Here is a 20,412-nt window from a genome sequence, read left to right as displayed (position 1 = left end):
AAAAGGCTGGAGATCAGAGTATATAACTGTACGAAATGACCGCACTTCAGCATAAATTTACATAATAGAGATCGTCAGCCGGGGCCGTTGTTCGGAATAGCCCCATGTCATTGTTTGGAAATGCCCAACGTCATTGTTTGGAATAGCCCGACGTGACTGTTTGGAATAGCCCGATGTGACTGTTTGGCAGAGCCGACAAGAGTGCAAAATCTGAAAATTAGATCATGTCAAATATTTGCCTGAAACAGGTTTACTGGACGGGATTAACTCGTCTTCAAACATGAATATGATACACATTGAGAGGTTTGTTGTGTGTATTACATATTGTTACATGTGATGAAACACAGTTGGGAATTAGGCGGGATGTGGTGTTAGCTCTACATAGGTATCCAGTCCACCATCAACAAGTAGATATGACACTATTTAAGTTGAAATTTTTGTTTTCTTTGTTTCTTGTTTAACGCCGCACTCAGCTATCAGCACTCAGCACTCAGCTATGATCCAGCTCTATGTATCTGTAAATAATCAAGTGTGGACCAGACTATCCAGTGATCAACAGTATAGACATCAACAGAATTTGGGATAAGATGACATGTGTCAACCAAGTCAATGAGTCTGACAACTCAATCCTATTAGTTACCTCTTACAGTTTCAAAAGGTTTTAAAGGCTTCTTTAATATGTACAGCTAGTCTTTCTTGAAACTGCCACAAGCAAACGATAAAGTATTGCCTTTTCCAGACTTGAAGTCAAGCTGCCAACACAAAGGAACATCCTTTAGACTGCATGTTAGGGCTCAATTTTTTAAAGCCTGATTTCAGATTTCTGGGACAAGGACCCCAGTATCTTCAAAAACCTATTCCAATGTCTGTAAATCACAGACTGGGACACATTGAATGTATTGGCTATCCTTCACTTGGTTTTACCTGTTTTGTGCTCATCACATCATGGTTGAATCATTGAGTAGAAAACATACATTATTCTAGTAACAATCAATAATGCAGCTCAAGGATATTTGACTGAAGTATTTTAAATCAAGTGTGGCTCTCTACGTATGTACAAGGAGGGTTTGTTGATGTACACCCTAACAGGTTGCATCACGCATTGTCCTATTATGCTGTCCCATCCTAAAAAGAGGAACTACAAGGGCCAGATAACCATTTATTGTTATAGCTAGCATTTAGGTCCATTTGCTGATAAATGATGGTAAGGAGCTGAAACCAAGAAAGTTATTGCTAAGTATTACCTAAACAGTGAAAGGCAGGTAATCCTAAATTTATGTATGCTTCAATAATGTCATGCTATACATATTATCCAAATAAGATCCTATCAAGCCGGCAGAATCTGATTACAACATTATGACTGGTTTTAATAAAATGTTTGTGCACGTAATATTAATTAAAAACTGGCAATACTTACTTAATTTTAATTTCAAGTTGCAACACTGAAAAGGTATAGCCGAGGTCAGGTCTGAGGGCAGAAACATTGTTTAACCTAAATATAACATAATGCCATTTCATGATTTCATAATGCCATTTCCAAGTTGTAAATACTTTAATTAAATCATATGCGATTACATACACTATGTATCTTTAGCCAATGTTTGGCTTCCTAAAAGCCTGCAGATGTACAATACTTGACTCATGTTTTCATGTGAATTTCTTATATCAGTCTCTTTCATTGGAGGGTTCCAAACTGGTTACATGTGTAACAGTGAAAAATGCTGAATGAACAAAAATTAAATGTGTATCACGATTCATTGTAATTATGATTCATGTAGTGCTGTATACACCACAATGTATTGGATGCATTTTTTCATCACTAATTGGATATAAGTTTGAAAGAAAAGACTACCCCAAACATTCTTGACAAGTTCATAATTTTTAAACTTATCCTATCTCACGGTATGCACCCTCTTCTTCTTCTATGACCATGTGTGGAAACGTGCTGTCAGCTGAGTTGAATCAAATCTTCATGGCCTCTGACCCGCCCTGACCTCTGCCCCCACTCCGATATCAGCACCTGTCAATCATCTTCCTAAGCGTGCAGCTCGCTCAGATGATCACATGACCACCTCTGCCTGTCATTCTCTTTCTTGTCGCTAAGTTGTGTGTTTGGCTATAAGAGAGCTTGATTGTGTTTCTACAATGCGAAAATCGACTCGTTATGGTTCCAAGAAACGCAAACATTGCGATATTTGCAACAGTAATTTCTCAGCGGCAGACCCTCATAAGCTATGTGTTGACTGTTTAGGCCGGTGTGAATGATCTAGGCGTTGCAATTTGTGTGCAAACCTTGACGACGATGCGTTCTCTGAATATCGCCGGGTAGCTTGTAGACGCAAGTCTGACAGAGATCGTCGAAATCCATCTGAGGGTCCATCTGAATCGAAATGTCCTAAGTTAGACCGCCGTGTGAAATCTGAAGTACGATGCTCGAGGTCCAAGTCTCCAAATGAAGATTTCCTAGCCGAGGCGTCTGATTCCTAACTCACTGAAAATTTGCATCAACTCTTTCGTCCGCAGTCTTCTGTCCCCATTACTCTAGAAGATTCTTCACCACCACGAGTTGTTGTGTTATCTACATCTGGTATTCAACCCCAGCCGTCTTTGGTGGTGAATGTTCCTCAGCGCCCTTACGTTTCGGAGGCAGGAACTGCTCATGCAGCACTTAGTGTGATTCCTAACATTACATCACAAGTGACGCTTACTTACAGTGCGGCTCTTCTACCAGTGTGGCGCTTACTCCCGGCGTTCCTGGTTTGGCGCTTCCTCCCTTCCTCGCGGTTCGGCACTTCCTCCCGGTATCCCTGGTTCGACGCTCCCTCCTGGTGTTCCCAGTTCGGTGCTTCCTCCTAGGACTCCCGGTTCGGCGCTTACTCATACTGACTTTGGTTTGGCGCTTGCTCCCGGAGTTACTGGTTCGGCGCTTCATACCGGGATTTCTGATTCAACGCTTACTACCGGTTCAGCGTTTCCTCTAGGTTCGGCGCTTACTCCTGGCCTTCCTGGTTTGGCACTTCCTCCCAGTTCGGCCCTTCCTCGCGGTTCGGCGCTTCCTCCCGGTACTCCTGGTTCGACGCTCCCTCCTGGTGTTCCCAGTTCAGTGCTTCCTGCTAGTACTCCCGGTTCGGCGCCTACTCATATTGACTTTGGTTCGGGTCCTTACTCCCGGCCTTCCTGGTTCGGCGCTTCCTCCCGGTATCCCTGGTTCGAGGCTCCCTCCTGGTGTTCCCAGTTCAGTGCTTCCGCCTAGTACTCCCGGTTCGGCGCCTACTCATATTGACTTTGGTTCGGCGCTTTCTCCCGGCCTTCCTGGTTCGGCCCTTCCTCGCGGTTCGGCGCTTTCTCCCGGTATCCCTGGTTCGATGCTTCCTCCTGGTGTTCCCAGTTCGGTGCTTCCTCCTAGTACTCCCGGTTCGGCGCCTACTCATATTGACTTTGGTTCGGTGCTTCCTCACAGCTCACTGCCTACAGTGTTGTTTCATGGTTCAACGCTTCATCAGGGTTCAGCGCTTTATCAGTGACTGCCCAGGTGTTGAGTTCAGCGCTAGGCCCACTCAGTTCAGCTTTGGAATTCAACGCACAAGGATCCTACGTCTTCATCGTTATCTCATGGGGGCGTGTCTCAATCGGCTGAATGTTCATCCACTCAGCGTGAGGTGCCTCGTCATTCCTCGGGGTCTACTACGGTTTCATCTGTCCCTTCTACAATGATATCGATGGCGAGACGTGTTTTGCCGGTATCCTGGAATCCAGTGTCTGATGGGGCGACTTCTCAGCCGATGGACTTTGATGCCTTTGTGTTAGCAGTAGAGTCAGCATTACGGCATCAGGCCCCAGTATCCTCACCTGTTTCTCAGGAGGGTCCTCGGAGGGTACATCTCCCTCGGGTGCTAGCGTGGATGCTGTTGACACACCCCAACTACTTGTCTGGATTGCTAATAACCCCTGTCTACAGCTCAGTACTTAGTGGATGGATTTAGTATCCAGTTTTGATATGAAGCCAGGTGACTTTGGCTCCACCACATTCCCTCCTCGATCGTGTGTCACTCAATTAGCAGCGTCGCTGGATGAGGGTTTTGGTAACTTGAGGAAGATTAAAGATGGCTTTGCGGCTCCTCACTTCAATTTAGCATCTGCTCATGTACATGGCTTTTCATCGATCATCGTTCCCCCTCCAGTGGATGATGATATCACGTTGCTGGGAACAAAGCAGAAGGCCTACTCGCCCTTCCTGGCCGAAGATTGGGAGCTTCTACATTTAGATGGTACCATAAGGATGATTATGGCTCCACTCAACATGGTGTTGATGACTACCGAAGCAGTGGCTTTGTCAGTTGCACACGCTACGTCCCATCAGTAAGCGTACATTCGAGCGGCTATGGTTTTATTGCAAGAACAATTCCAAACCATATTGGATCAGCTGGCTCACTGCTTTTCGTATGTCGCGGCTATACGTCGCAGAGGACCTCTACACTTATCCTCATGGGAGGACAGATTTAGAACGGATCTGTTTTGTCAACCATGGTCTGGCAAGTCTCTTTTCAACGGGGCGATTAAAGAGGTCGCTAACAGAGTCTCAGTCTCATTTACAAGTCTCAGAGGAATTATTAAAGTTCCAACGGTTGCAGGTGGAAGACTCAGCGACAACCAGCCCAGTATGTTCCTGTCAATCCGGACCTTCGATCGGGTTCTACGGCTTCCTTTCGTGGAAAATGTGCCTATGGAAGAGGACGATCCAGTCGTCAACGAAGTACTTCCACTGCTCCAACCAGCCTCCACTGCCGACCAGCCCACCTCGCATAGACCTGACAAACAATGACTTGATCACATTGAAAGACGGCTGGTATCTTCCACCTCCAGTCGTGCCCATTCAGACTTCCCCAGTAGGAGGCCGGCTTGGGACTTATGCTCCCAATTGGACAATCTTTGGAGACCCTTACGTCCTGTCCATGTTAGCCAAGGGGTTCCAGCTGCCAGTCATCGGGAATCCTCCTCTCACTTTACTCCCGGATCGCAGAACGTATCCCGCACAACAGTCGGCTGTTCTTCCATCCACAATAGACACCTTACTCAAAAAACTTGCGCTCGAATCACTGGGTCGGGCCCGGGCACCCCGGGGTTCTATTCTCCAATCTTTCTGGTGCCCAAGAAGGATTTGGACAAACTGAGGTTAATCTTCAACGTGAAGACATTCAACAAGAGATTTCTGAAGCCTCCACCCCATTTTCGAATGGTATCAGTGGCACTCCTCAAGACTATTATCAAGCCGGGAGACTACATGGTCAGTTTGGATCTGCAGGATGCCTACCTCCTGAACTCGATCTTCCCGGCTCATCGCAAGTTCCTTTGGTTCATCTTCGAGGGCATCCACTATCAGTGATGTGTTATCCAGTTTGGAATTTCTTCGGCCCTGTGGCTGTGTACATGGGTAACGAAGCCTATCACCAGTTTCCTCCACCGCAAGGGGATAGTGTTCGAAGCTTACATCAACAACTGCATTCAGGCACAGAACGATCATGCTCTTCTGCTTCGTCACATGCAGTTTGCGATACAGCTTCTTCGCCAATTAGGCTGGTTAATCAATCTACAGAAATTGGAGCAAGTCCCAACGCACCGAGTTCAATTCATCGGAGCAGTGTTCGACACAGAAGTCAACAAACTGTTTGTTCCGAGGGATCGTTTCTGCAAGATACAGTGGTAGGTTTCCCAGGATGCTTCGTCAATGGCAGGAGCTCCTGGGTCTCTTTGACGTCGGCTCAGGCATTGACCCTCAGGGGTCAACTACAACTCTGTCCCGTACAGCTATTTCTGGCACCTTACATCAGAGTGGGAGATCCCGGTGCTCTGATCCCTCTACCTATGGAGCTCCATCCTTATCTACAGTGGTGGATGGAAGAATTGAACGTTTGCGACGGAGTCTGTTTAGAGCCATTTGTTCCGTCTAACCACCTGTATGTGGATGTGTCTCAACACGGGTGGGGAGCTCATCTTCTCATCTTCTCAATCAACAAGTGGCAGGGCTGTGGTCTATCATAGATCGCGCTTGTCACATCGACATTCTGGAGTTCAGGGCGGTGATTCTGGCAATCAGTCACTGGCAGGATGTCTTACGAGCAACGTCCCTCATGGTAAGATCGGACAACGCAGCAGTGGTTTGGCATATCAACAGAATGAGGTCAACAGGGTCTCCACAACTTCTACAGTGGACTCAACAGTTCTTCGATCTGGTGGACTCTCTCAACATCTTGGTACGTGCCAACCACATTCCAGGCGTGAAGAATGTCATCGCAGATGCTCTGTCTCGTCCGAGTCGTCCCTCTCCAACAGAATGGAAATTACATCCTCAGGTGTTTCAGACCTTCTGCCTTCCAATGACATCTCCGACAGTAGACCTCTTTGCCATGAGGTTCAATCATCAGCTGCCTCGGTTTGTGTCACCGATACCGGACCCTTTGGCTTGGGACCTCGATGCTCTAGCCATCCCGTGGGAAGACTTGAACGCTTATGCGTTTCCGCCAGTGGCCCTTCTTCCTCGCATTCTAGTGAAACTGCGTGCAACTTGGAGGATGACTCTGCTTTTGGTCGCGCCCTACTGGCCGGCCAGAGTTGGTTCGTAAATCTTCAAGACCTAGTCGAACCGGATCCTGTGCCGCTTCCCGATCGACTAGATCTACTGGTTCATCCGCACTCCGACCAACTACATTGGTCCCCGTTGACGCTCCATCTGCACGTTTGGCGCATCTTCATCAATCGTTAACGGCTAAAGGTTATTCGAAGAGGGTTGCTACGGCCATTACAACAGCACATCGTACTTCTACAAGGTCAAGAGGAAAAGTTTTGAAGCATACTGCAGGAAGAAGGGCATCTCATCCCCCACTACAGCATCCCTGCAGATGGTGGCAGAATATCTTCAGCATCTCCGAACTTCCAGGAAACTTAAAGGTTCTACATTGTCTATCTATCTGGCTGCTCTTAAAACAGTTATTGCAACAGTCTCAGGTGTGAAGATTTCCACTGTCCCTGAACTCCAGTCTCTCCTAAGGTCTTTCAAATTGGCTGACCAATCCCGGAAGTTCCGGCCTCCAGCTTGGGATCTATCAATTGTACTCATCTCACGTCAGCTGAATATGAACCTTATATGAGAAAGATTTCGAACATGTCTCCTTTAAGACCATCTTTCTCTTGGCCTTGGCTACAGCTGCTCGTATCTCCAAGTTACATGCTCTTGATGTTTCTCGGGTACGGTTTGAAAGGTCCAGACATGCGAAAGTTTTCCTTGGTTTGCGATGGGATTTCCTTGCCAAAAATCATTTACCAGGACAACCTGATCGCGCTTTTACGATACCACCGTTGTCTACTATCTTGGGCCCAGAAGACACTGAAGATCTTCCCTTATGCCCGGTGCGAGCATTAAGGATTAACCTCGCCTCGCAGGATCGTCGCAGACTGCGTAAGAGATTTTTCATTCCAATATCTACTGCTTCCGCCTCGGAAGTCTCCCGCACTACCTTGGCGTTTTGGATGCGAACTGCGATCCTGCGTGCCTATGCCTTTGCTGACCTACCTCCACCATCAACTGCTAAGCCTCATGAGACTCGAGCCCTTGCGTCGACCATGGCCCTTCACAGGAATTGTGCCCTTCTGTCCATCATGGAGGGCTGTTTTGGAAGATCCGACACGGTATTTTCTTCACACTACCTGAGGGACCTCTCGGTGACAGATGTGGAAGGCCTACATCAATTTGGCCCCTTGGTCCTGGCACAGCAATTGTCTTCAGCCGACGTTCGCAGATAAAGCAATCCTTCTACGATCGTTTTGCTCTGTACATAATAAAAGATATCGATGTTCTCCATATCTTGGTACTTTTTTACATTGGGCTTAGGCCCTTCTCACCTAGGGAACTAGGGTGTGTTTGTACTGTCATACCTATGACTAGTTAGACTGTGAGGCAAGTCTTGTGCCACATGCAGAGATGGACGACATTCCACCTACTGACCGCTACTCTTTGAGCAATTACGTCAGTAAAGTGTTGATTTACGATACCTACGTGGTTTTCGGACTATTTCTCTTCTAAGTCCTTTCTCACCTTTGGTCCGTTAGGGAGATTGGTACTGAACGTTAAACTATACTAACCACATAAAGAAACTGTGCACACAGAACATTCCTTCAGAATTGGAATAAAACATAGAAAAGACGAAATGATGTAGACACTTTATAAGCTGACGTATCGGGCCACAACAACATGTCAAAAGAACATGAACAATATGCGTAATGATGACGTCAGAAGTTCAAAATTGAGTAGAGGGTCACACGTCGAAGTCACAAATCAATAACGGGTATGACCATCATGTGCGTGAAGCACAGCATTGCATCGACGGAGCTACCAAATGAGCATTGAAGGCCTGGGGAATCGTCTGGGACGTGGTCACTGCCGTCTGGAACCTGTGTCTGAGATGAGTCACCCCAATCCATCTGTCCTGTCTTGGCGTCGTTACTCGGGGACGCCCAGAACGTGGGTGGTCGGCAACGTCATTACTGTTTCCATAAAGCCTAAACAATGCAGATATCATGTTACGATGGCATTGGAAATGTGCTGCCACCTGTAGTTGGCTCATGCCTGCTCGAACCATTCCAATGGCTTCAAGACGTTGAGCAGATGTTAATCTTGGCATGATGTGCATGTGACTTCTCATGTGAATTTGTGAACATTTGAATGACCAAATGACACCTTTATTTATGTATAAAGACGCTGTCTGCCTATCTTTATATTTTCTGTGAGCACAGTTTCTTTATGTGGCCCGTATAGTTGAGCAACCGAGCTATTTCCTCTTTCACTGCCTTCCAGCGTGTCTGTGGGGGGTAGTTTCGAAGCAGGGACTGACCAGGTTAAGGTCCTCGATTTTAATGTCTGGAGTCACCTGATAAATTGTGGGGCTGCGTGGCCTACTTGCCAAACTACGTCCTTTTGCTTGTCAAAACTTGCGACTGAAAACCACATTAATTTGGGAGCGCCCACTCCCCAGAGTGTTTTGTGCTGTGTAAGCCAAGGGGCTAATGAAGCAACCCATCCCAAGTTTGGAGTTTGCATATCGGGAGTTGGTGCTTTCTCCTGGCCTCCTTGGCTTATGTGTTTTCCCGGTTGTAGTAGTAACGGGGTAATCTGCAGCCCACCTACCAACCGTGGGATTATGCATACCGTGAGATAGGATAAGTTTAAAAATTTGTAAATTAACTTAGCTGACAGCACGTTTCCACACATGGTTGTAGAAGAAGAGGGTGCATACCGTGAGATAGGATAAGTATATAAATATACAATTTATTGTAAAATTTACAATTTTGATGGATGTTGCTTTTCACAATATAAAAGACAATATATACAGGAAACTGGTCTGGAATAGTTTTATCACAGGAAACAGATGCTAGTGTCATAATGTTTTTATTACAGTCTGACTCTGCAGTTCTCACTTACATGAACTTTTCATGTAAGATGAAGGCATTCATATGAAGAATGCCCAAATTACCAAAGGAACGGGACCAGATGGTATTGGAAACCGTTTTTCACATTTGATATCATCTTCCTTGCCACTAACATTAACTAACATTTTTAATAAATCACTTCAAACATCACTTTTGCCTTAACATCTTGTTTATCCAAGGTCTTTGAAACATGTATATTTAATTTCATGAGAGAGAACAATTGTCTCTCAAATTTACAATCTGGATTCATGTCAGGCGATTCAACAGCTTACCAACTTATGCATTTGTATAATTCTATTGCTAAAGCTATAGATAACGGAAATGAAGTCAGAGCTGTATTCTGCGATATAAGCTAGGCATTTGATCAAGTTTGGCACAAAGGGACTATCCATAAACTAAAATTATGTGGGATAGATGGGAAGGTATTGAAATGGTTTGAAAGTTATTTACAATGCAAAGAGTAGTGATTCAAGGTTGTAAATCAGAATTAAAAAAGACAATAGCCAGAGTGCCCCAAGGATCAGTCCTTGGACCTCTTCTATTTTTAGTATACATAAACGACACAGTTGAAAGAATCGAAAGTTATATCCGTCTTTTCACAGACGACACATCACTATATGTAATAATCGACTATCCCTTTACAAGTGCATTTACTCTCAACTCACAATTAGACAGAATATCTAAATGGGTGGAAACCTGGCAAGTAAACTAGTAAAATTTAATCCAAACAAAACTGAAACTATCCAATTTTCTTTGGTGAAACTGAACATTTTATGAAATGGTTGTAGCAAAAAAGTATCAGTAAAAAGTCCATTTTCAAGTAATACTGATTTAGTTATATTCATTTCACCAGATTGATTAACAAATCATGAAGAAATCACATATAATGACAGATAAAAATTTTTAATTGTTGTTTGATCTGTTTTTATACACTTAAATAAACATGATGTGCTCATGGATTAAATATCTAAATTAGAAGATAAAGCTACTCTGTTTTGAATTTTGCGGTCCTTTATTGTTGATTTAAGACCGCTAAATGTAATTTAAAAACCGAACGTCTTAGCGTGATGTTTTAAATTAAACATTTAGCGGTCTTAAATCAACGATAAAGGACCACAAAATTCAAAACAGAGTAGCTTTATCTTCATTCTAGCATGACTGATAAGCGTTTTAAAACTGAACTGTTTGGTGTGCAAGAACACAAGGTGCAAAGGGGCCTTTTCCCTGGAAATCGCTTGGAATCGTCCCGTTGGGACAGGTTGTGTAATGAACAAAATAAGACATTTTCAACAACATAAATGCTATATTTCAGGAACCAGTATGCTTGTATTTGTAACAAGTAGCATCAATAAATAAAAACAAATACAGTTTATACTGTGAGCAAGTACAATTATTTGATTTTTCTCAAGCGAATTATTGATCTCCCCTACGGACGGAAGCGGTCAGGTTAGGATGTGTGGGCCGACTTGTGTTGTCGACGTCAACACATGTAGATCTGTACCCGCTTCAGTTTACTGCCGCTTTTGCGCTGCTGATGGATTTTCCAGCTTCATAGTTTCTTCACTGGGATTAGGGTCAAGAAATTCTTCTTTAAACCATTCGCTTCGTATGTATTCATACGTGGTGAATCGGTCACTTTATGTAGCGGTCTTAAACTGCCATTTAAGTACGGTTTTGATGAGCTCTCAGCCAATCAGATTCGAGTATCACACAATGTCGTACTAGAATTAACCTTTGATCTGTAGTAAAAACATTTGTAAGTGTTTCAGTGTGTAAGCATCTCACTCAGAGTTAGTTACCATGGTTGGAAGCTGGTTTTGACCCATGAAGGTCCGGGTTAGAATGAACCCATGCTTGTCATAAGAGGCGACTAACGGGATCGGGTGGTCAGGCTTGCTGGCTTGGTTGACACATGTCAACGGTTCCCAATTGCGCAGATCGATGCACATGGTGTTGATCACTGGATTGTCTGGTCCTGACTCTATTATTTACAGACTGCTGCCATATAGCTGGAATATTGCTGAGTGCGGCGTACAACAAAACTCACTCACTGAAGCTGGTTTTAGATGGTCATATGTACACCAACTTGAAAAGCCAAGATTGTATGGAAATGTAGTCCCAAGTCAAGTACCAAATGCACATGTGATGCATTATTAAAAATATAAAAAAGCAGTGTTTTGCTATACATTTCTTGTTAGGACATGAAAAGGGAACTTTTTTTCCCGAGAACTTTGTTACCTAGGCAAATTTAGGACTTTTTAACCGGTACTTTTTTACCGCGGACATTTTTACCGAAGACCTTTGAAACCTCCCCTCTTGATGAATGGTACCCCAATAAATGAAGTGAAGATTCATAAACACTTAGGTATTACTTTTCATGAAAACTCCTTTTGGCATTCCCACATTAAAGAATTAGCCCCATGATTATCCCCCCGCAACACGTTTTGCAGGGGGTTATTAAAATGCACTCCGTCCATGCATCCATGCACATTTGTCTTTTCCTGAGCATAACTCTAAAACCGTTCAATATTTCTTCACCAAACTTGGCACATAGATAGATCTGGTGGTCTACTGGTGCCTTTTGGTAGTTTTTGGTAGTAACTCGTAGAGTATTTTGCCATTGCATTAAACCTTCATTTTAGTAAAATCTAAATATTTTTTATATTTGTATACTTATCCTGCACTACTTACTTCCTGCACTTATTGCCTACGGCTCAAAAAGCGTGGCTTGCCAGACGATGTTAAAAGATGTAGAACTGCAATCACTTCCTGGTCTCGGCTGCTACTCGTCTGCGCATGCGTCACCGGAAAGTGACGTCAGCCACCTCAGATTATTGCCAGAAATCCCACAGATGGCAAATAAAGCGGGGAGGTAGCTGATAGCACAGGGTGGGCCCTTATCATAAGTAGTGCAGGATAAGTATACAAATATAAAAAATATTTAGATTTTACTAAATTTTTAACTAATCCTGCACTACTTACTTCCTGCACTTTTATCCGACAGGCTGGAAGGTGGGCGTATCATCTGAGGGATCGCCTCGCTTATGTAATAGCAGCCAGCTCAATCCGTAAATCCCGTGTTTGGGAAGCATTGGTAATGCACCTATAACAGAGAGCGAATCAGCGAGTGACGTTCAGGTAGTGGTTATTCGCAACTACGACCGAGTCTTAAATGAAAAGAAACCACTAATTTTAAAGCTGGCGAAGCTTAGGAATGCAGTAAAAAAGCATGGTGGTCCGTGGGAAAAAACACAAGGCAGGGGGGTCACTTTCTTCGGGGAATGGCGAAGTTGTGGACATCATCAACGTCCTTGACAGCCATGTCACGCAAATAATGACTGGCAAAAACTGTGTCCGACCGCCAACCTTGCATAATGGATGACACAGTCCAATTACTGTGACGTGCCATAGTCGAAGCAAGTGCTTGAATCTCGTGTGGATTAGAGGACGTAGGAGGGTCCAGCCGAGCCGCTTTATATGCCTGAAGAATGGTCGTTCTTAACCATAATGCAGTTGTGTTTTTGCTGACGTCTGACTGTGACACCCGGGATAGGGGAAGAAATAACTGTTTCCTTGTACCACAGACGCCTTTGGTACGATCAATGTAAGTTTTGAGTGCACGAATCGGGCATAAAAGCAATTCATCATCGTCTTCAGTGCCAACAATAGATGATAATGGCGGAATCGAAAACTGTCGATCAGGTTGACCTGTTAGTTGTTTTTTAGCGATGAAATCCCAACACAGACCTAAATGCACAGAACCATGACGACAGCATTCAAACTTGACCCTAGTCACGTCAAGGGTGTGAACCTCACTCACTCTAGCTGCAGTTGCTAAACACAAAAGAAAAGCCGTCTTCTGGATAAATCAGCGAGGGAAGCGTTCTCAAGAGGTTCATAAGGTGCACCACGGAGATGGTCTAAAACAAGACCATTCCGGCGGACGAAACTTCAACTTCTGGTCTTCAAGTCTGAACGAACGAAGCATGGCCTGTAATTCTGGGATTTTGGAACCGTGGGAACCGCTAAAACTGAGCTAATTGCCTCCAAATACGTGGCAATGGTGCCTCCCTTCAGACGCCTGAATGAGATAAAGTAGGAAGTCTGCTATGAACTGAGGAGACACTTTCAGCGGATCCTGCTTCCTGGTAACACAAAATCGTTCAAACGACTGCCACTTGTTGTCATACAAGTGTTAAGTAGAAGTTCTGTGCGCCGTCACAATGGCTTTGGCTGCTCTGGCCGAGAAAAACCCTTAGCAGTCAGTGCTTTCTGCAAATGGTCCATCGTGCAGATTGAACCGATCTGGAGCAGGATGCGGGAGACGGCTGTGAGGGATCTCCTACCACTAGACTTTTTAGAACGGAAAACCAGTTCCTGGCCGGCCACCAAGGCGTGACCAAATTCAGTCGAAGGCAAGTTGTCTCCTTGACTTTTGCGAGAAGTTGGGGCAGTAGAACTGGTGGTGGAAACGCATACGCGTGAAGCCCCTCCCACGATAGGATGAGAGCATGCACCGCCCAAGCCACTGGGACTGGGGACACATACACTGGCAGTTGATGGTTTGGGCTCGTGGCAAACAGATCTATGTTTGGAGAACCCAGTGGGTGACTTAGGAGAGTGAAGCCCTCCTTGTGTAGCATCCATTCCGTAGGAGCAACTCTGTCGGGTCTCAAGAGAGCATCTTTCTAATATATTGCGGCACCCCGGAATATGCCGAACTCTCAACAGAATGTGGAGATCGTCGACCAGTTGAAAGAGCCCAAAAGTCTGATCGAGAAGAAACTGTGAGCGTGTCGACCCTTGCTTCCGGATGTACCATACCACCGTGGTGTTGTCTGTGGCCACAAGAAGACAAGTTTCTCGTAGTCGATGTGCCCAGTGATAAATAGCAAGGATCACGGCCTCCAGCTCGAGCTCCAGCCCCAACCCTGCATGGAGTTTGTAATCCGGAGTCCGCTCAAAAGAGACTCCTCCTAAGCCACTCTCAGAAAGACAGAGGTTCGGAGAGCGCACATGGAATCAGAGACTGAATCTTGTCCCACCTGTCCAGAGGAATCTGAACTAGGTTCTTGTCCATCTGGAAATGGCCTCCGATGAATGTCAGAGTGTGAGACGGGACAAGCTCTGATTTGTCCAAGTTGACCAGCCAACCTAGTTGGCGCAACAGACGAAGGGTTAAATCCCGTTGTTGTATAAGAAGCAGACGGTCTAACAGGTGCATAAGGCAATCGTCCAGGTACGGGTCAAAATTGATGCCCCTCAAATGAAGATACCGGGAATTTGGAGTTGTGATACGTGTGAACAACCACGGGGCTGTTGAAATTCCAAATGGGAGGACAGCCCACTGGAAATGTTGATTGTTGAAATTAAAGCGCAGGTACTTCCTGTTGCTGGGGCGTATTGGAACATGGAGGTATGCATCCTGCAGGTCCAGGCTGATGAGTAAGTCGTTGATGCATACCATAGATTTGAGGTATTCGAGAGACATCATTCGGAAGTGCGGAGGATGTTCCAGGAAAGTCTGTTTGAAATAGGACAGATTGTTAATCATCCTCATTTTTGTGGACCCTTTCTTCGGCACTAAGAATATTGGAGAATAAATCCCTGGTGTTGTGACGGGATATGGGAGTAATTCGACGTCTCTTTTCTCCAACAGAATCGCTATGTTCTCCGCTAAGAGGTCGTGTTGAATCTGAGAGTGATTGTGCTGGAGCGGGAACAGCGTGAGGTAGATCAAAGAGGAGGCGGAGCCGAAACCCCTGCCTCAATATATCGGTGACGTTTGGATCCTCCAGGATGGACCAATTTTCCCAAAAGATCCCTATTCTCCCACCTACCGGTGTAGGATAAACTTGGACGACTGAAGGTGGGAGTGTCCAGTCGTGCATGTCCCTCACTTCACTTGCCCTTACGCCCGTTGGGAGCATGGCTATGTTGATATCCTCCCGTCTGATCTAGGCTTGGCACCACGTCCCCTGCCACAAGACGGCGCTGGATTTCTGGCACGCCAAACAGACGGTCGTCGAGGCTGGTAGGTATTGGATGCCATGGAGGATGGATGTCCCTTTTGAAAAGCTTTCAAGGCAGTCTCCTTTGGCAAATTCACACACCTCCTGATAAATGTCATGAATGGCATTGTTAAACAGTGTTGACGATGACCAAGGTTGGTGGAATAATTTCCGTTGAAACTCCGAATCCCATGAAGAAAAGGAGAGGAATCCTTGCCGACGCATGACGCATGCGTTGGCAAGCGCTGCCCTGCCATAGCATCATAGTTGTGAGATGATCCAGTCGATCAGGATTTACTTCCTTAAGATCCTGAGTAATGGCATCAGTCACTGACGCCAATGCCGATATAGAGCGGAGCTAAGTCCAAAGCAGCTACCCTTGTGTCCTGAACTTTATAGGAGGAGACAGAGGAAGAACCTGTCACGTTTTATCTCCTCATCCACCATAGTCACTGTCTGGGCAAAGTCGAAGCCATGAATAGGATAGTCATCATGCCGGACTCTAGGCACTTTAATGGTTGGGTTGAGAAACATCCCTGTGAAATCTTCGTCAAGTGTAGATAGAATCTCCCTGACCGCCTCATGTGTTGGCAACATTAAGGAAGGCAAGTCCCAAATAGTAAGCGACTTTGCAACATCCGGTCCCGATGAAGGGACTGAGGCTACTAAATGATCAGCAATCCAGTCAAACACATGATCAAAACCAAGGTGATTAGAGCCCATGTCCTCATCATAGTCTGGGGCAACGTTTCTCTCTGAGGACGGTGAACGAAATGTCAAGGGGGAACAGCTACGTGCAGACGAAGCCTTAGAAGAAGACGCCTTGCTCCAAGGTCTCGACCTATGGTCGCCTACCGAAGACGTGGAAGCAACGAGAGACGTTGGCGTAGGCACAGGGGCTGATACAGTAGAAAGGATAGGCACCGATGCTGGAGGAGGCAGAGGTGCTGTAATCATCGGAGGTGGCAAAGGCGCTGTAGGAGGGAGAGGCGTTGATGTTGCTGGTTAAATAAATGGCATAGGCGCTGAGGTACTGGCCTGACCTGATAATAAAGTCAAGAGAGTGCTGAACGTGCTGGCCCATCGGTTGTTGCGGTGACAACATTGCCATTAGCGTAGGAGGTGAGGGAGAGCGCCAAGCGCCGAAGGTCCAAGCGCCAAAGTTCCAAGCGCCGAAGCGCCAAATGCTGTAATGCACGGTGACATAAGAGGCGAGGTCATCATCTGGATGCTGGTGACAGACGCACTCGGAGAAACAGTGGACGCTGCTACACTGGATGTAGATGTAGCGGTCGTCAAGACCGGCGTTGAAGTAGAAGACATATTCTTCCGTCTCCGTTGTCCCAGGCGCTTCTTAGAAACCTGGAGATAAACGGAGAAACTCTTGGGTGAAACAACAGTGCAGCTGGCACATTTATGGCCAAGGGAACATTGAGTGGTACAATTCAAACATCGGGGATGAGGGTCTTTATGAGACTTCCCACCCAACTTGCTCTGTACATGGATCTACAATAAACCAGAAAAGCCAATAAATGCACATAAAAACATTACATACAATGGTAATGAATACAACAGCATAATTGAGAACAAAGTCTCAAAGAACTGAATGATAAAGAGACCATAATACAGACATAATAAATATACCACTATTATATGGTATAATATATAAGCCTGAACCAAATAAAACACAACGACTACAAATACGGAGAAGTGTTGTAATGGCGAAGTGATAGAGTGATGACAGGACAGTGTCATAAACGAACGACATCGCTAAACAGAACTACTGAACTCAAATAACAAGAGAAAGTGAAAGATAATATCTACACTTCTCGTAGAGGAAAAAATAATAATATACACAAAGTCAGTTTATTAAGCAGACACAAAACATCCCGTAGGATACAATGAACATCTGGCAACCCACACATCTAGCGAGGCGTGTGAAAAGCAATAATCTGAGGTGGCTGACGTCACCTTCCGGTGACGCATGCGCAGACGAGTAGCAACCAAGAACAGGAAGTGGTTGCAGTTCTACGTCTTTTAACATCGTCTGGCAAGCCACGCTCTCCGAGCCGTAAGCAATAAGTGCAGGAAGTAAGTAGTGCAGGATTAATTAAAAATTTACCTTTTTTTATTATTGCTGCCATTTCTCAACAGTCCCAGTCACTAGAACACTTTCACTATATAATGAGACAAATCAGACCTCCTTAGCAAAACGAAGGGAAACTTCCAAATTAAAATTCCATGGCAACAAGTTTGACTTAGATTGAAATTGGTGGTAGTACTCTTTTTCCGGAGCAGAACTCTAAAACTGTTCACTATTTCTTCACCAAACTTGGCACATAGATAGATCTGGTGGTCTTCTGGTGCCTTTTGATAGTTTTGGATTTCTGAATACAATTTGTTTTGCGTTTCCATGGCAACAATTTTGGCTTCAACTGAATCTGGTGGTAGTGCTCCTTTCTGGAGCAGAACTTTAAAACCTTTTAGTACTCTCCTTCCACTTAGTTATATACACGCCAAAACATTTGACATAGTAACTCGTAGACATATTCATGAAGAGTATTTTGCCATTGTGGGGGATATTGATGACTTTGTCTTCTTGTTAATTTGTCTTTGTAGTTTTAAATACAGACTGTCATGCAAAACTCTTGAAACAATGTATTAAACCTTCATTTTACCTTTATTTGATTATTGCTGCCATTTCTGGGACAGTTGTACAAAGGAACATTCCCAGTCACTAGAACACTTTCACTTAGGTAGATACCTTACACACAATATGCGTAAGAGGTACGAGCCATGCGAAACTATATAATGAGACAAATCAGACCTCCTTAGTGAAACGAAGGGAACTTCCAAATTAAAATTGTTTTACAAAATGGTAAACCATATGGTTGCTGACTATCTTTGTGATTTTGTTCCAGGGAATGTGTCCGACAACAGTAATTACAATCTTAGGAATAATGAAAATTATCAGACTATAAGATGCAAATCTACCAACTATGCCAGTTTCTTTTTGCCCGATACAAATAAATTGTGGAATAACCTACCTACAAATGTGACAACTCCTTCCTCTGTTGGAGAGTTTAAGAATCTGTTCACACCACAAGTTGATACAATGTTCGATCTTGATTTTGGTAGCCATTTCTGTCAAATAATACACTGTCGTCTTAGACTGTGATGCAGTGACCTAAACAGTGATAAATATAATTGTTTCATTTCTAATAATGCTTCTTGTTCATGCTCACATGACTATGAGGATGTATTCCACTATTTCTTCACGTGTTATAAATATAATAGCATTCGACATGAATCACATTTTTATGGGTATTCTAGTCAATGCATCAGTTCATTATTACATCAAAACAATTTGATTCATAAAAGTCTTGTAGTTTCTATTATTTACTTATTTGTGTCAACTGGCCACGAAATAAAACTAAGGAAATTTGTTAATATCCAAGATTGTTATCATTCAGAGATAACTGTTATAATTATCATGTACAACATTATGTATATATGTGAACCTATACATGTATTAATTTATGGACCGGCATTAATATAAGCCATTTAGGCTTGTTTGCCCATCCAATGTACCAGAAGTTTCCAAACATATTATGTAGATATTCAGTATTTCATGTTGTTGAATACCAGTAATATTGTATACCTCTAGGTGATCCTGCATCAACAAACCACATATTGGGTTTTATCTATCATTTTTAAATGCATGGCCCCAAAAGTTTTTGAAATGATCCCATGTATTTATGCTGAGAGGGTCCCTGATCCACCTCATCCAGTTTCTTGGCAAAACACTACCAATATATATGTAAGCATCACTTCATTAATTGTTTTTCAAAGAACTATGTGTGACCAAGTGGGGTTGGTCTACCAACATATCACACAAGAGAGTATCCAGTTCATTTTGTATTCCATAACTTTCTGTGTGATGAAGCACATGGAGCAGCCACTCAGTTTAGCTTCTCTCTCTCTCTCTGCTTTCACACCCACACTGTCTTTGTCTTAAACTCTCACACTCGCTCCCTTTCTCTTATCAGTAGATCTTTCACTCTGGACCAATGCTGGGGCGACCCTTGTCCTGAGTGCCTTAAGCTAACCCCAGACGACAAGTATTTATAGCTTTATCCCCAAACACTAGCCCACGTGTCTTAAAAGAATCTCCCCATTACCTTAAGTATGTAGGGAAAGATAAACCTTAAACACCCTGTCACATATGTATAAGTGACATTTTAAATGATGCAACATAATTATGTAGTTCCAGTGGAAGAAAACTGTTGAAGCCCCGTACATGAGTATTTTAATGCTGTTGCTAAATGTGTTGAATACCTCTGCATTGACTAAACATCAGGTTTTTCTCCAAACTGAAACTTGATATTTGCTCCTCATTTTAAACTATATTTGATTGTTTTGTTTGTTTAACATCATACTAAGTTGTACGTATGTGTAGGATAAAGCACGACTCCGAGGTTATGGTTGGGAAAGTAAGACCCGAGACCGGAGGGTGGGTAGAAGTAAGACAGAGAGCGCGTAGCGCTCGAAGCCATACTTCTCTCCACCCAATGGTCGAGGGTTTACTTTCCCAACCATAACCGAGGAGGAGCGCTTTATTATACATATAAACCGTCAATGATGGATAATTAGATGATCATGTAATGAAGTCTACATAACAGTAACTGAAGCGCTAGTAAAATCATTTGAATGACAGAAGGCCTAACTATAAATACATAATTCAACCCTTGTTCTTTGTCGGCCTGGTGGCTGTGAGGTAGAGTGTCTGCTTATAAATCTGAAATGTGCGTTTCCAATCATGCTAGGGAAAACATTTGCACATTTAAGTTGATCTTTGACGATATTTTTCAGTTGATTTCAAACACTAACATATCATCTGAATTTGAATGTTGATGTTAAT

This window comes from Haliotis rubra, unplaced genomic scaffold (assembly GCF_003918875.1).
Source record: "Haliotis rubra isolate DU_JTF1 unplaced genomic scaffold, ASM391887v1 Scf219, whole genome shotgun sequence".
In the NCBI taxonomy this organism is placed as follows: Eukaryota; Metazoa; Mollusca; class Gastropoda; order Lepetellida; family Haliotidae; genus Haliotis; species Haliotis rubra.
Note: the sequence above shows the minus strand (reverse complement) of the source record.